Source organism: Nothoprocta perdicaria, unplaced genomic scaffold (genome assembly GCF_003342845.1).
Source record: "Nothoprocta perdicaria isolate Ctin4 unplaced genomic scaffold, notPer1 scaffold_247, whole genome shotgun sequence".
NCBI lineage: Eukaryota > Metazoa > Chordata > Aves > Tinamiformes > Tinamidae > Nothoprocta > Nothoprocta perdicaria.
The window spans coordinates 743,776-760,240 of record NW_020455474.1 but is presented as its reverse complement, the minus strand read 5'-3'; the positions used below and the strand labels follow the sequence as shown (position 1 = coordinate 760,240).

Genomic DNA, 16,465 nt, shown 5'->3' with positions numbered 1-16,465 from the left:
CAGGATGCCATAGGCCATAAATGACATGTCTATCCAGAAACATGTGTGGAGGGATGATAAGAGGAGAAGGCAGCGGTGGTGGCCAAGGGGAGAGCTGGGATGACCGGGTGCTGCAAAGGACACCTTGGGAGGGGACATGGTGTTGGCCCCTGCTCACCTGGAAACTGCTCTGAGGGAGGAAAGGAAACCTCCTTTCCTACCAAATCTACTCACAACAAGTGATGATTTGCTTCTCGTGCCACCTCCGAGGTTAAGGAAGAAGCTGGGGGGCTCAGCTGGTKCCCTCTCCTGGCGCTCAGCGTTAGACTTTATTTAAAACATTCACAGCCCTGACAGTTTTTTTTTTGTAACGCTCCTTTTATTTGAGGCTTTCTGACCCCGATTGCTCCCTGGGAACAYGGGGAGCGTGTTTTGCATGTGCAGCCAGCTGGGCGCAACAAGAAGTGTTTGCTCAAGGGGAAGACCGCGTTGCACGMGCGTTCCTAGGTGCTCGTGGCTGGCTGCAAGAGCACTGTGCAAACTGCCACGTTGCTTGGAGTTCTGCTCTGTGAGCTCCACGGCCCGCAGCATGCAACCACCTAAACAGGTCAGACCTACCTTAAATGCCCTGTGAAGCTGCAAAGCCTCTCAGGGACCACGTTTGCATGATAAATATCCAGCTCAGCACTTGAGCTTTTACGTTGCTGGACTGATGTATGTGTGCATGTATATATATACACTTACATATTATATAGAACTTCTATAATTTTATAATTGTTTTCTATATATTRTGTATTTTTATATTTTTTTTAAAGTAACAAGACATTTTCAGCGTTGTTACTGTTAGAAATTTGGTCTTGTGGAGATAGATGTCAAGCTGTGGTTGCTTAGAGGCAGAGGCCCTTAGTCAGGGTAAAGCTCAGTGAAGAAGTAATTTTATTTTATAGCATTTGTGGAACTTCTAACACAAAAGGAGCTCTTCTACTTTTCACAATTGATGTGAGCACACATACAACTCAAAGCCTATATTTCATCCTTTCCTTCCATTCATATCAAGCACCTAGGGACAGTCTGATCACGTGTTGGAGACACTGTCTACTATTCAATAAAATACTGCCTCCTTTGTGAAATTTAAATCCTGGATTTGGTAAGCCAGTGTTTTATTCATGTTTCTAACATCCAGTCCCAYGATGATCATGGTTCATTATTTCTTCTTGCTAAGACTCACTCTTACGCAACTATAAAAATGACAGCAAAGATATTTTAGTTCTTTGTAATTACTATGACAAATTMTATTATTCTAGTAAGTAGAAGTAATATCTTCAGCTTCACAAGTACTTTTTTTATCCTTAGATGTCAGTGTTTGACAATCAAGCCAACACCARAGTATTCACTCTCTACTAACCTGCTACCTTTCCTTAGCCTACTGCCTTCCTGTGCTACTTGCCCAATGCAAGCTGCATGCAAAAGGTGACACTTGGCAACCTCATCAGCCACCAAGATCCCTTCACATGCTGCAGCAAGCTTCTCCATTCTTCCTGRTGGAAATATATGTCCTGTGCCCATGGAAAACGTCAACTCCAGATTAGACCATAGCACCCTAGCTAAATTTGAGACTGTCTGTTTTTTACTTCTCATATTCTTAGGATTACTAGGTTTGATACGGGTGAAAACTCAAGGAGCACAGCTGTGGTGGCAGGTGACCATCTCCTGAATTTCTCAGACTCCAAAGGTTTGAATAAGCTGCTGCACTGAACTAAAAATCTGAACCTTCAGAGGTTCATCCATCACTTTTACTAAATTACCTCTTCATTCTCTTTTCTGCTAAGAATCTAATTTTTATAGCACTGTAGAGAATTTTTATAGCACTGTACTTTATCTTGTCACAGTATTTTTTGTCATTATTTTCATCTCAGTGAACTCTGGTACTAAATAGACTCTGCTAGCTGGGCTGTGGGATGATGAGGGAGATGTTCATTTGCAAACGGTAAGAGCTCACCCTCCTGGCCTTCTGCCTTTAAAGCCAGGGTTCGTAGCCTTCTTGGGTGACACATGGAGAAACTGTCTATATTTAGTCCTGCCTCTTTTATGAGTAACTGGCTCGAMCTAGATGTCTCTTTTTCTGGCAGAGAAGCACATTTAAGCTGCTGAGGACCTAGCTGACCTCTGTGATACTGAGGAAGCAGAGAGGAACTGCAAAATTGGATGAGCTTTACAAATTGGTTGGCAGTTTTCCCATGCAAATCAGGAGAAATGCTCTCAAACACTGTAGGATCATTTGCATTGCTGGCATCAGTTTCTCATTTTTTACAGTCACCTGGCTAAAAGGAGTCCCTCTTTCCAAAAGCTCTTTACCCCTGCAGARAAATGGTAGAAAGGGAGAATAGATGAGCAAAAGGGATGAAGTAACTTGTGCAAGGTCATGTATGACCTTAAGCACCTTCTCACTGCATGTGTCAGTGCAAGTAGTTTCCTAATGGTTGGCACTTCCAAGGATTCTAAGGATCTTCACAGCTGGGTACATGGCCTGTCACATTACTGGAAATGTGAGAAGAGAAGGGTGTGCAATGGAAGGGAGATCTCATGTTCCTCCTTCACCCAGTTTTCTTTGCCCTACCTTGTCCTAATCTGATGCTAGTGCAGCAAAATGACAATTTTATACAATAAGACCAAACAAATGTGTGTAGAGGTTGGAGGTGGAAAATTTAACTAAAGATTTTTAGTTTTGCTAAATGCTACTGCAGCCAAACTCCTATATTTCTTCCACCTGAATATACAATCCTGTGCAGAAAGCCTAGAGGCAGAGAAGTCATTTAGGCTTCCACAGCTATAAAAATTTSTTCAATTAATACACTCCTGCATGAGACAGCTAGGTCTTCACTCCCTATTAYAGCTCCTTCATACTTCTTCTGGTAGCCAGGAAAGAAAGTAAAACCAGCGTAATTGTGCAGTCTAGGGAACACATCCAGGGCCAGGAGACCTCGATGCTTCAGCAATTCCAGCCCATGGCCCTAAGGCCATTGATGTTGGGTGTAATTACAGGCTGATCTCCAGCACAGCTGCAGATATCAACCACCCACCACACCAAAGGGGATCGGCAGGAGACCTATTCCCTACCCACGTGTTCCTCGTTACCCTCGCAGAATAAATAGGTGCGGAAGGGGCAAATGTGAAAAATGGCTGTTGTGGGTGTCAGCAAAGCTGTAGCTGCTCTTGGGCTAACCTCAGCTCTTAACCTCAGGCTTAACAGTGGGATGATGCTGGTGAGTCTCAAAATGTTTGGAAGGGTTGATCTAAGGGAAAGGATAATATGGAGGCTGGAAGTCAGGACTTGGCTGGCTTTTTGTTAAATCCCATGTCTTTTTCTTTTTTTTTTTTTTTTTCTTCTGCCTCTTCTCTCCTTTGTTTTTTGTCAAATCCTGGGAAAAGGAGTGCCATGGTACAATGGAAAAACATCTGTGCCTGGAGGTCTAGAGAAGGGCAAAGAAAAGACTTGTCCAAAGACAGGCTCTTGGTGCCTTGAGTTGTCTTCCCATAGCCTAGTATCTGTGATTTGTACAAAGCTCCCTTCAGTCTCTGCTTCATGTGTCTTAAAGCAGCTAGTGATCTGCTGCTGTGGTTCACAGCTCCCAGTGATGATTTTCCCAGTCCTCATCCTTGCTCTACCATCCTCTTTGAGATGGAGAGGAAGATGTGGGTTCTTGTCCCACCTGAACACCAGCTATTCTCTCCAACACACTAGAAAATGAGTTTAGACAGCTCTGTGCAGCATTTATGAGCCTGCTTGAAATCAAGTTAAAAACAAGTAGTTCTGCCATAACATTCATGAGCCTGCTATTTATAAACCTGTGTGGTGTATAGACAGAGGAAAATCAGACAAAGACTTTCAGGAGGCTCACTCCTTCTTTAAAAGGGATCACAATTCAACTTAAATTCTTTAATGGCAATCACTTAATGGCAGGATGTGCTAAAATTTTGCCTTGTTCAAGCAGCAAAACTTTAACATTATTCCAAGCTGTCTCAAACCAACACAAGGAATATCTCCCTACCCAGGCTCCCGGTGAAACATTGAATTCATGCCTTGCTTGTTCGTTCAAAAAGTGACTTTTCAGACTTTACCCAGATGGCTCCTTTCCTTAGGTGCTGAGATTGGCTCCCATGTTCCTTCAAAGTAACATGTGTCGTTTATTTTACTGGTATCCGCTTGAAAAGCCTTTTGTCCTCAACTTGTTGCATTCCTGCTGCACACGTGTCCATGGTGTTTGCAGTTGTCCAGTTTCTCAAATGTACTCCATCTATTTAAACCTGCCTGTCCCCGTTTCTTGTCTTACCTGCTGTACAGCGCGAGCGGAGCCGGGCAGGGTGGAGGTGATGACAGTGCTTTTTTATCTGGAAATCTCTGGGGGGATAGGATTGCATGGCTTGCAATTAGACAGCCAGCTACTGTGGCAGAGCACATCACTTCCTTCAGCACGTTATCATTTTGAAAAAAAGCACCAACCTTTTAATATACAGTATATCTTGCTGTATCTCTTGTGGCTTTCTCTTAGCTGGCTAAAGAGACTGAGCTTGAGGGCCTTTAACTCTTCAGACAGAAATCAGGCTTTACTTGAGGCTTCTTTATACATTTTATACACAGTTGCAGCTGCATTGCACTTTACAATGTAAAATATGGGATGACTCTAAAGGCAACTCCCTGTTGTCACACTTCCAGCGTTAAGAAAGACTTTTCATGCTGGATGCTCACAGCAGYTATGTCAGGTCCATCTTTTCCAGGCCAAGCTTCCAGTTTTGGCAGCTTTACCTGTGTAGTGGCCATAAGATGCAGCCCAGGGCTGGGTTACTGGAGCTTATCCTCTCTTGCAGAAAAACAGTTGCATTTATGGAAGAACCTATGTGGCAGATGAGGCTGAATTCCCATTTTCTTTTCTGGGATTGTGCAAAAAGGAAAAACCATAGTTCTAAGCTTGGCAATGCAAATGGAACTGCAAGAAATTTAGGACTTGCAAAAGGTGATGGCAGCACGGTGCCCAGTTTCTGCAAATGTTTTTAAAATCTCAGTATTTTTCTATCAGAAGAGATCCACTGTTTGTGCAAGATAGACTGGTAATAGCAGAGCCGGGTACAGATGGATGCTTAAAACATTATAGAATTTTGTTTTTCTTGCCACCRTGCTCCTGAGGATGTAATTTCTTTTTTATTTTTCATTCCTGAAAGTTTTGTAACCACCGTTCTTTTTCATTCAAGAAMTAATTGTTGTTATTTGGAGGCTGGAAGAAGCCTACTCCACATGAAAAAGTTACTCCTGTAGATTCTGTGTCCTGGCACCACTGATAAGGCAATTTTCTGTTATTAACTAAAATTATTCATTGTTGGCTGCAGAAATCTTATTTTTCAGAACTTAAAAGMTCTTATGTTCGAACTTCATCTTTTTGATAACTTTCAATAATGTTAGAATTAAGGCTCTACACTTAAGCTTTATTGATCAAAAGCCCAGACTGTTGGGCTTATTTTTAGATCTTGCACCTAAGCAGCTCAGTTTGAAACCTTCCACAAAACCCTTAACTCCTGTGCACAGAGGAAATCCCTGAGTTCTTGGTGTCTATTTTCATAATTGAGAAAGGAAGATAGCTGTGGGTTGAATATGAAGCTTAGAGATATCTCTCTGAACACAGATTTTATTACATTTATGCAATTAGGAGCAAGTCAGCTTCCCCAAGCTGCTGTTTGGTGAGATTGTGGCTCTAGTTCAACACGCAGCCTTGGAAATAACCCGACTTTTTCCAGCAGTGAGCAGCTGAGCCGTGTAGGCCTAGAACAGTGCAATGCCAGCAAAAAAGTTTTATCTTAATTTCCTGATGCCGGCTTTATGATATGACAGGAGTTATAAAGGGTCATTTATCTTGTCACGCCGAAAGGGCTGTCGTCATTGGAGCCCGGAGACTGATCTTCAAAGTCTGCCTGRAAAATTATGCACCTTAAAAGCCTCATCCCAGACCAGCAATCGCGGAGCAATACCCATATATTAGCTGYGCTGGACAGATAACTGAATACTTAACTGGTACAACAGACTTTGAACCTCAGTGTTTTGTTAGCTGACATATTATATTGCCTAACTGCAGCTTTCCCTTGGATTTGGTCTGTTGTTCCTTGTTTCTAGGAATTAGAGTTAGACGAAAAAAGTTTAAATGAAAAGAAAGCATCTGAACATATTTTTGACTTCAACTCTTCTCCCAAATGAACTGATTTTTTCCTTTTACTGCACCTCTGTTCTCTTTTTCCAGAGGTAGTATGAGCTAGAATTGGGGAGGASGAGGGCGGTAGTGCCTACTACTTCCTGGCATGCTCAAAGAGTGCAATAAATTGGAAAAAAAAAAAATTTGCATTATTAAGCACAAGACAAAATTAGATGCTATTTGGTAATAGCAAAATGTAGATATGTGAGAAAATAGCTAATGCCAGGTACTGTTTGAAAAGCTCTAAATTGGATTGCAAAAGTGCTTTGGACATCTTAGTTCAAAGATTACATAACAAATTTGCTGCTAGAAATATTTAGGGAAGAGATGGGAAAATACTTGGGTATTACTGGTTAGTTTCTACATCTCTTATGCCTGGTTCCACAAAACTTGGTCAATGTCTGCAGTGGTGCAAGAGGCACCTGTCAGCAGGGGCTACTTAGCTGATGCTTTCAGGGACTATGAATTTGTTGGGAGCAATTATATTTCATTTGATTTCTTGCAAACATTTTGTGATCATGACTGGAGGCAAAGTAAGTTAGAATAAAGAATGAACTCTAGGACTCTTACTTTCTTAATGCACAGATTCCCAAAGAATAAGAAAAAGGAAGCTTTGAGCCTTGAATTTTTGGCTTGCTGTGTTGTTTGYGGGTCAAGTTAAACATTCCCTGCTGTTCTAAATAAAAGCTACAAAAGGAGRAACTATTTGTACGTGGCCAGGACAGAGCAATTAATTCACATTGTCAGGATTTAACTTGCATTTCAGGGTTGCTTTGTAACTTTTTCCTTGTTGGTAACTTAACTCTTTTACAATTCTGTTTCCCTGGACAASAGGGCTGTATTCTTCTAACATCGTGATTTTTTTTTTTAATGGGAGACATAAATTATACCTGTTTCAGTGAATTTGCCACAATAAAGAACCCATTTCTTTCAAGATTTTTTTAAATCTCCTCGGAGAGTGAAAGTAGCATTTGCTGAAAGTAAGGTGCCTTTTGCCAGAAACGTGATGCTAATCCTCTTAGTTTTAATGGTTTTGAAATGGTTTGTGTAAGAAGGTAAACAGAGTAGCTGATTAATAGGAAGGAAGTCAATTGGCTATGGTGCAAGTGTTATATGCTATACTGTACAATAGTTCTTTATTTTTAGAGTGCAACACAGACCCGTCTCCTTTTTAAAGTTCTTACTTGAAAGCTGATACATCTTCTTGTACTGTACGGCTCCAAAGTGTTTGATTCCATCACAAAAAAAAAAACATGCAGTGCACTTTTGAAGGGGAAGTCAAACAAATATCASTGATAAGACATTGATGTGACCCCAGTTATCTTCCCTTTTTATTGGAAATAGGCAGGTATAATGAGGTGCTTCACATTTAAAGGACTTAAATCTTAGAAAGCTCCAGGCCTAGATGGTCTGGATTTGGGCTTATTAAACTCAGACTTGCAGTGTAGGGAAGGTGGAGGGCAGGGACATAGAGACTCACGTAGTGTCATTTAACCTTTTACTGACCAAGTWTGTCTTCATAGTTAATATATTAAAAGGGACATCCCTTCCTGTGCTGCTTTCCAGAGCCTCCTAGCTGGGTTTCCATGCCGAGGCACACTAAAAACCAGATCAAGGCCCTAGCAAACCGTCCCCCCTCAATAATTCAACTCCCAAGCCTCCCAGAGCTTGTTGAGTGTAAGGTGATAGGGGCTGGTGGTCGCCTCCACTCTTTTGTCTGGCACAACAGCAAATGTCCCGCTGTCACGAGCCATGGGGCKGAGTGTGTGCGTTGCTCGTACTCATCCATTGCCCAGCACAAGTGAGTGCCGTGGTTGGACTGCGATGCACTTGAAGGTCTCACCAAGAAATGCAGTGGGTAACCCTAGAGCTCTGCAAGGAGGTGTGGTGCCTATGGTTGCAAAAGATGGTTGGGACAGGACTTCAGGGCATGGATAGGAATGTAAGCTGGAATAAATTTGAGACGTAATTGAGAAATAATTGGAAGACGAATTGATTACGGATGCCTGGGGGAGTTCTGCTGGTTTTTCAAATGACACTGAATGAGTGTGATGTATGTGGGTAGCATAACTTCATCCATGCCTTTCTAGAGGCATTCTTCAARAGTAAATGCAGTAAAATATTGCAACAGCCTTTGAAATGAATAAAGGACTTTCCAGGAGCAATCCTGTTCTTTTGCACCTTGGTCCTCTTTAGAGAGACTTTGGACGTGACAAAGTCTGAACTGAGGATCGCAGGTATTGATGAAAAGACTTCTGCTAACTTCATTATCCTTGAGCATGCGCTGGGCCCATCAGGGGTGGTGCTGGAAGCCATCGGGATGGAACATAAGGTATAGTTAAGGCTGTCTTATTACAATAAAGCGCACATTTTTTCCCCAAAGTCACTTTGAGCATTGCTGAACGCTGCTTTGGGAAGGCTCTCAGCAGAACTTCATTGTCATTGCTGGGTATTTGAGCCCAGAACCTGCTGTGACTCTCCATTAATGAATACCCCTTTTTTCTTGTTATGCTGCAGATCTGCAGCATTCACATTCATTTTGTTTCACTGGCRTTTGTTTTGCCCTTTCATTCTGCACTTTACTGTTCTTAAATGTAATGTGCAGCTCCTACTGTTTTGAAATATGCAGGTGTTTGCCCTACACTTGACATCTTTCAGCCATGCTGAATCTCAAATGACTAAGCAGTGATCCATGTAAACGTCATGTCATCTGGAGTTTGATGTGATACCTTTTAAACACAGGAGGTGAAAAAGATAATCCTTTCCTGTCTTTCTTTCACCTGAAAGATGAATCACTCTATTTGTACTGTCTGGAAAATTAAAAAGCTCTTATTTAGCACCACCATTTCAGAACCAGTGCCTTAATGAAATACAGAGGCACTTCAGAAACCCAGGCATTTTTTTCAAACAAGTACAGATATTTTCTACACAATTTTAGGTATTTATTATAGCTCTTTCATTACAGTTTCAGGAACTGATGTAGTTATATGTTTCAGGGCATCTCTAGCAGACGATGAGGCATGTGTTGCATTTTTTCCTTGTCTACATAGGAGTGTTAAAAGGGGTGGTCCCTGATTTCAGCATGTACCACATTTCATTTTGTTTATTTTACTTTGTCATTTGATTCCCCCTCTTTCTAAAGCACATCCTGGTTTTTTTCCAGAGCATAACCAAACTTGGATCTGAATACTATGSAGTCCAAAAGACTGAATCCATGCAGAACAGAAATAAGAGAGGACTTGCACAACTGAAGTTCTGCCATGAGCCTGAGGCTCCTGTGCTGTAACCTGTTTCTGAATAACGGAGTGTGGTAGCTGTATCACTTCCAGCTCTGTCATCTTCATGTGAAGGCTGGGAGTGCGCTTGGGTGTCACGTCATTTTGGGTCTTCAGTTGTGAAGAATGGCTCAGATTACCAATTTCTATCTCCTACTGATCCAGAGACTGGAGTTTAGCTTCTCATACAACTCCTTCTATTGCTAATTAATCCAGGTTTTGRGGCAGTAATTTATTGCAGTTCATCATGAGTTCCTTCAGTCTTCAGTGCTTAGGGAAGTGCATTTACTGAGGAAAAGAGGAAGTTTCATCCTTTCTTTTCAACACAGCCCCACGCACTTCGAGCCATGCCATTTAATGTAGCAGCAATGGTGTTGCTATACATTCTTTCCCTTTTCCTGTAGTCAACTAAATCTTGTGTTTTGGAGGTTGTTGGCTAGGTTTTACATCTCTTGTTCTTGCTGCATGTTTCGAGCAGCAGATCTGTCACAAAAGGTAGGGTGACAGTGGAATCACTGCGGTTTATGCCCAACTTAGAGGTGGGCCTTGGTCATGCAACTTGCAGTAGGAGGCAGGATGCTCCAAAGGCAATAAAATCCATAGTTCAGCATTTTACAGCAGTCTGTTTTCTACAAATGTAGACCTATAAAAATTCATAGAATTTGCTTCTGACTTCCACTGATGAAAACAAGAAGTGAGTTTGTATTTTAAATTCACATGCAATCCATTCTATCTTTCAAAGTTCTGGACTGTTTTCTTGTAATCTTTCTGTTATTAAACCTTYGAAGACAAATTGCCTTTTTTAGTGTCCACTTTTTTTACTGAACTGCTGAAGTTTTCAAAATAGCTTGTATAGATGAATAAAAATGAATTTTACTCCTAGCTGCTCAGATTTTCTGTAGTTCTTTGAGCAACTRGGCTTTTTAAAAAGCTTTATCAGTTTCAATGAAAAATGCAGATTGAAACAACACTGAATTCAATCTATGAGTATTTTCTTTAGATATAAAATTCAATCTACAATAAAAATAAGCCTTCAAAAAGCCAAGGATGATTCCAGCTTTAGGTACTAAACTGTATGAAGCTACTGAATTTCTGACTTGGAAGAACTGATGTTCYGAGCTCTGCTGAAGTCTAAAACTGAAACAAATCCCCTAATCTCCTGCTAAATCAAATAACCAAACTATGTTAAAGCCCTAACTCCAAATGAGTTTCTCCATAACTTCCACATCTTGATCAAATGCTCTGACTAGAGCCATGCCCCTGGGCTAAGGCTTTATTTATCCTTGCTTGGCCCAGCTCCCTTGGGTTCTGCCAGCTGTTTCCTTCCCCTCATCCCGGGGCAGGTCACAGCTGTAGGCAACACTGCCCCTCACTAGCACCAGGCAAATAAGTCCAGGGCCTCTCTCTCTTCACATGATTATAAAGTCAACGGAAACTAGTCTTGCACCTTGATTTTTGCTTTCCTTTTTATTCTGTGGGTCTGTTACGGATTTTTAGAAATACTTGGGGTTTTGCGATCCAATTTKCTGGCATTCTCTGCTGTCCTTAATGGACTGGCCTGTTGCTTTTCTTTCATGCTGTAAAGCTTGCAGTCTGATCTCCTGATGTTAATATGCTTGGAGGAATCTTATATCTCTACACAATATTTTTTTTAATGCTTATTCTATCTTTKATATAAGACTGCAATAAATAATTTCCTGCTAAGGAGCGTGGCTGGGTCAATAGACCAAAACCCTGACAGTTGGAAGACTTAGGTTTTGGTCTTCAGATAGCTATTGTGTGACGTTAAGTAAGCTATTTGCTGTGCTTGTTCCTGCAACTCATCTGCCTGGGCCATCAGATACCYCATGGGAGCACATTTCTGTCTGCTAGTGGGGAGATGCTCCAGCAGCAAGATCCCAGGAACCCAGAAGCTGGAAGGACAAGTAAGTCACTAGTCTGTCTACCATCACCGATACCAAGACATACTGCTGCTCTTCTGACTAGATGGTCTGTACGTTGCTCAGACTGGGATGGACAGGATTGCTTTGGTGGCCTGTCYTTCTTGACTCCATAGGCCCATGCCGCTAGAAGAGCGACCAGGAACACGCTGCTCATAAAAAGAGTAGCCAAGGACACTGAGAAGTGGAGTTATGGTCAGTGATACCTCTATCAGTGAGACCTCAGGATAGCACCTGGCTCACCATCTTACGTTGCCTGAACCTGGTAAGCTACTTTTGCTGTTATCTTGTCTGCTGTTCTGTGCATGCCTGAATGCCAACCTTGCCGAGCCACTAGAGGAGGCCCATGTAACATTGCAGGTGTTAAATGTTAAATTTTATTTTTATTTCTGCAAATCAATGCAGTCCACTGGGCGCATCCACCCGGGATGGATGCTCTTCTGCATCACATGGGGCTGCTGTGGCCCTGATTTCATGGGGCTTCAAGCACAGCAGGCCTGTCAYGAGCTCTATCAGTTAGACCCTGCTTTGTTCTGTAATTCAGCTGGGCGCCGGTTGTTCTCACTGCGGGGTAACATGAGTAATTATTATAATGATTTGCCCCCTCCTTGAAACCATATTTTCTCCTAGCAACAAGCTTGAGCACCACGAGGAATATGATCAAAGTCGAAAGAAAATGCTCTTTGATGCAGGGGCGTTTTTGTTGCTGTTTTGGTTGGGGAGGGCGAGCGAGTCTGCCAGTGCAGTCAACTAATGACAAACATGGGATAAATCTCCGTGGGGATTAGCAGAGACTGAATACAAGTCAAGTGGTCTGCTTCGGTGATTTCAACCAAGCAGCAAAGCAGCCTATGGGTTTTTTAGTGTTTAGGTTGCTGCAAAGAATCTTTGCTGTCATCTCTGAGCCGGTTTCTCCATATGAAATCTCCTGGAACGCTGAGGTCTTCTTTCTTAGGGGAGGTTAAGTCCCTTGCATTATCTCCTCGGGTGAAAATTCATTTTGCTCCTCTTGCATGTGCATTTGAACAGCCCCTTCCCACACGGCAGCCTGCCCGGCTCTCCCTTAGGCGATAGYAGCGTCAAGTGTTGCTCAGTGCTACTTATCTTGCTCACCTGCCAATTAGCTATAAACTGTAAGGAGCATTGTACCCAAAGAGGAGGAGGGGGGAAAAAAAAAAAAGCTGGATCGGTTTCAAGTTTAATTACTCCAAAAGAATTCAATATATTATTGCCTCAAACAGGGGGGGGAAAAAAAAAATCTGAAGCTTTAATCCCCTTTGAAGATGTTTCTTACTGATATATCCCATCACATATTTTTAACACTGGTGACAGTACTTGGAGAAATCATATCCTATGCTCAGTTAAGCCAGGAAATGTGTTTGATTCTTCTGTTATAATTTTCAGGGCAGCTTAGTAAATGGTATCTCTTTACCCCCTTGTAAACTATCCCTTTGATACTTGCTTAAATGATATGCAGCTATCCCATTTTCTTACATAAAGTGTCTGTATCATATAAAACATTTGCCTTGCATGTATACTTTTGCTTATTCTAGAGTTGCTTTTATTATGAAGATGTTAGGATTCCTAAAGCTTTTTTTATCCTTCTTTGTGTCCCATGAACCTGASATTAATTCCTACTTCCAAGGAGCAAGGCCAGAGGACCTTCATAGTAAAGGTGACCGCAGGGACAACATGTTTTTAATGCGTCCTGGCCCARCTTGCAGCAAGCTCAGGGCTGTCATGCTCACTGTGCATCCTCACTTGAGAGGAAGGTACGGAGCACTGCCCAAGGGATGGACATTGCAGTGTCTTTACAACTGGGTTCTTGGAACCCACATTCCTTGTGGATTCATTCCTCAAAATTTTCATCCATCAGAAATAWAGAAGTTTGTTTAAACTTTAAAATGTGAAATATGAAGATTGATTATAGAACAAAGTACAGCCAATGTGCATAGTTTATGATACACAATGTCATATAAACCAATGCAATATTATGCGTTAGTATTACGCATTGGACAAGAGCTCATTTAGTGTGGAAACTTTAATTTTATTCTTCTTGAATGTGCATTTACTTATTTTCCAACACAAATTCACACGGGTATTCTGAGCTGTATTTTTCACTTAACCACAGCTCCCGCTTTAGCCCTCCTCAGCTGGATGGCTGTAGGATGAAAACAAATCCTTTCTTACCTCTGCTAGTGAACCCGTGCGTTTTCCCTGCTGTGAGCCGGCCTGCACAACGTCAAGAAGATTTAATATTAAACCTTTCYGCCCAGCATTGTTGGTGCGCGTGTATAACACAGCATCAACCAAAGATCACGGTGACAGACGGCAGTCTCCTTCCAAAGGACATTTGCTTCTGGCCCGTTACAATAGCYGATTCATAGCGCAATAGTAACTCATTGATGGCGATGCATAAAGAGGCATCCAAAGTAAGAGGCAGGTGCTGACAAGGGCCACGTTGGGATGCGTTCCCGTGGTTGACGGCAGCCCTCTAGAGCCAGCAGGGAGCTGTGCAGGGGCTCCCGACTGGACTGCGYTCCTGACCTGCCTTGCAGCCCACAGACACCTTGCTGGGGCTTTGTTGTTTTTAAAAATATCTATTTTATATATATTTTCCTATTTTGMTGAAGAATGGGATAGAACAGTTTTGCCATTCACCATGGTTTGCTTTTCTGCATTTTTATTACACCAATGAAGGGGTAGTAGCAATAAGATGAGTAGAGGTGGGGTTGCAGTGATGCTGTCTCTCTGGAAGAGAATGTCACTAATGTTGGGGTGTTTAGGGTGAATGGAGAAGCAGCAGCTCTGCAAATGAACTGGACCCGAAGCATATTAAAATACAATGATTTTAGTGAGCTTAGGGCTGGATGTTTAACAAATGTCCACTTTTGACTCTGCACCTAAATGTAATGTTTTACATGAAGGGCTCCCAGTGTGACACAGACAGTTAATGAGCTCTTGGACCTAGGACCTACTGGTGCAATGGGTGTACCATTGCAATGGTACACAACGGGTGCCCACCAAGATGCCCTCGTCTCTAACCAAGGTGCCTCTCATGCTATCTCTAACTTCCATTTGCCATTTTTTCCCAATCTGCTCTAAGGGCTGCATCCAAGAGCCTTGTGAGCCAGCTGGTCCAGCCCCGAAGAAGAGCGCTGCAGGCGAGGAAGTCAGGGTGAAGATGGAGGGTCTCTGTGGGACTTCTCTCATGAATTCCCATCTGCCACAGCTGCCTTGAGAGATTTCCCCATCTGCCAGATCCTGCTTTGAAGGGATTCCCGGTCCTGTGGGCTGTGTCAGTGCGACCCCGGGAGATGCACAGAGAAAACCTGCAAATGTCAGATCCGACGCTTAGCCCTCCTTTCCCATTTTTGTAAATTTTCAAGCAAAATGTCATGTACAGTGTTAAGATGGATTCTTGCTCGCTCTATCTGGGTTTAATTTCACAAGGAATTGTGAAGTCACTTGAATTTTGTATGTTTTAAAATTCATTTCAGGGTCTGTTCTGAAGGAAAACGCCTTCTCAAAGTCGAAAGGATAAAGGTAGGTTATTGAATAAAAATGATATGGCATTAAAAAAAAATGACTCCCATACAAAATAAGAACCCTTCCCTGTCTTTTTGCCTAAAGCAGGTATTCATTTGGTACATGAGTGTGTTCTGAATTGGAGTCTCATCCATGATCCATGGAAGCAGTTTACGTTAGGCCAAGTTTTGCATCTTGAACCCCGTTCCCTCTGGCATCGTGAGGATGCAAACAGAAGATCGTGCCTGTGACACCAGCAGCTGTGAAACGACGAAAGCAAAGTAAGAACATATCCCAAAAAGCTTTGTACCCAGTTGGGCAATTGGCCAGAGAAGTTAACAACCATTCAGCGTAGCTGTGTGCTTGAGCAAACAGAATCATGTTTTGGACTGTGTCCGGCAGCTGAGTGTCTTGTAAAACTTATTTTTTATCTTTTTTTGGTTTGTTCTGGTTGGAAGCTAACAAACCAAAATTAAGAGCTGTGGTTGACTTGCCTGTTTGCATGTATCTTGCAGAGTTAAAACACATGCAAGTGTTGTGCTCTGGGCATCACTGAAGACAGTGTGCTTCTTGGCTGCTGAAAATCTGCATTTTCATACCTTAAAAGAGCATTAAACAGGAAGCTAAGCATCCTTCCTTGCCAAAGCAAAGTTTTTCTGTTGCTGGTCTCTGCTATTTCCCTCCCTGTCTCTTGATTTTTATATTGACACCTACAGTGTCCCTAAAATACAAGTTACCCATGCAATTGCAGGTAGTGCAATATTCTCCYTCCACGTATAGGGAGAGCAACTGGCTAAAGTAACAATCCTGGGTAATTTGCCTGAGCACTTTTGGTGTTACTTGTATTCACCTCCCCTAACCCTGTGCTAGCATGATAAGCATTATCATTTTCTYCCTTGCACTATATTTTGGCCATATACTGGAATTTGATCCAACAGTCACCATTTGCTAAGGATAAGAAATGGCTTTAATGCCACACACYGACACCTGAATCCTATCAATTTTTCCCTGTTTCATTTCTTCCAATAACCTAACCAATTGGCTTGAGCAAGCAATTCAGAAAAAAAATAAATGTAATAGAGGTCCCTCTTTTCAGCAAGGTACTTCTGCCCAATTGCTTTCATCTTGAGAATACAGCTATGAGGTCTGTTTCAAGGGATGTCCTTCAGCAGGCAGCATGAATTGCAAAATCAGTCACATAAATGGCCTACCATATATAAAAATAACCAATATATCAACAGGGCTGGAGACAAGCAGCAGTTAAAATAACTACTAGATCAGTAACACTAAACTTACACTGCAACTCGACAGACAGATACATCTGAAAAGGAAAAAGGCAGCCCCTTTTTAGTTTGATTTATGTTATTACTTCATTTTTTTATTCAAGATATGAAACACTCAGAAAAGCAAATGCTAAAAATTGAAAAAGATTGCCATAACAATGTGAAATACAAGACAGGTGTGGAATTGATGGAGGAATGTTCCTGTCTCTAATGAGGCAAGTGCT

At 42.0% G+C, this 16,465-nt stretch overlaps 2 long non-coding RNA genes across 3 annotated transcripts; both read left to right on the top strand.

Moving 5' to 3' along the window:
- The first annotated feature begins 3,160 nt into the window (after positions 1-3,160).
- LOC112947804 lies at positions 3,161-10,271 on the top strand. Its single transcript, XR_003249479.1, has 2 exons — positions 3,161-3,242; positions 9,379-10,271. It is a non-coding gene; the product is annotated as an uncharacterized LOC112947804 (long non-coding RNA).
- Positions 10,272-11,317: 1,046 nt separating this feature from the next.
- On the top strand, positions 11,318-15,655 carry LOC112947805. Of its 2 annotated transcripts, none has more exons than XR_003249480.1 (4): positions 11,318-11,415; positions 11,547-11,695; positions 14,931-14,976; positions 15,067-15,655. It is a non-coding gene; the product is annotated as an uncharacterized LOC112947805 (long non-coding RNA). The 2 variants fall into 2 exon arrangements; XR_003249481.1 differs by having other exon boundaries at positions 15,064-15,655.
- Positions 15,656-16,465: the final 810 nt, after the last annotated feature.